This window comes from Mastomys coucha, unplaced genomic scaffold, assembly GCF_008632895.1.
Source record: "Mastomys coucha isolate ucsf_1 unplaced genomic scaffold, UCSF_Mcou_1 pScaffold5, whole genome shotgun sequence".
Taxonomy (NCBI): domain Eukaryota; kingdom Metazoa; phylum Chordata; class Mammalia; order Rodentia; family Muridae; genus Mastomys; species Mastomys coucha.
In genome coordinates, this window is record NW_022196911.1 from 112841377 (window position 1) to 112842579 (window position 1203).

Below are 1203 nucleotides of genomic sequence, written 5' to 3' on the forward strand. Positions count from 1 at the left end.
CAAGGAGAGTGCTCATCAGAGCAGGAAGCCAGCATACCCACCCACCCAAGGAGGTGGCAGTTCCTCAATCTTCCCTTTGTCTCCCAGCCCCAGTCGATTGCTAAGACACACCTAGCAACCAAAGGTGGGGTCACTTTATCACCTGGCTGTCAGGTTCAGCACAGAGTGTCCAGGACTAGGTGCTGCTTGGGGGAAAGCCTTTTACTTGGCTGGGAGTGGTCTGGCCTTTGTCCTTTGTGAGGCATGTGACAGTTTGTGGAAAACACAATCTGGTATAAACCAGCCCAGACTCATCCCTGGGGGATCAGCCTTGGCTTTTCTGTCTCCAGCCACACATGAAAGGCGTTTCCTATCTTGTGGGTACTATGTAGGCCCTAGATTCTAAGGAGATTCCAGAGGGCCTGCTCGACTTGAAAGTACAGTGAGAGTATGCACACCCGACTACATAACAAGTTCTAGAACGGCCTGTAGAAAGACCTTATCTCAAAACAAACAAACAAACCATCAAACAAACAAAGACAAAACCACACTTGTGCTCTCAGAACCCAAGAAACTTAAGAAATTTGTGTGTTTAGGCCAGCCTGGGCTACAGATGGAGAACTGTACCCACAGCAAACCAGCAAAAGAGCTCTGGTTGATGACAGATGGAGTCAGATCTCAGCTCGGCCTCGAAGTTAGGAAGTACAGGGCCAAGCAGAGCTACATAGGAAGACCCAGCCAAATAAATAAATGAATAAATAAATAAAATTATTAGAGGAAGACAGGCAGGCAGGGGAAGGTTGGGAATGAAAGGAACTTCAGTATGCCCAGCCTAGATCGTGTTCATTGCTATGGTAAAGGGGTTCAGTGCTAGCTGACCTTGCTGGGTTTTGAGCATTCTCCAAGTCTTAGGCTTATTAGGAACCGAGCTAGCACTCTCAAATTCTCTTTCATTTTTGTTGCAGCTGCTTAGATCCGGGGCATAGACAGGAGGAGGAAGGGCCTGAGTTCAAATCCCAGCAACCACATGGTGGCTTACAACCATCTATAATGAGATGAGAAACCCTCTTTGGTGTGTCTGAAGACAGCTACCTACAGTGTACTTACATATAACAACAAATAAGTCTTTTAAAAATGAAAATAAAAGAAAGAAAGGGCCAGGCGGTGGTGGCGCACACCTTTTATCCCAGCACTTGGGAGGCAGAGGCAGGTGGATTTCTGAGT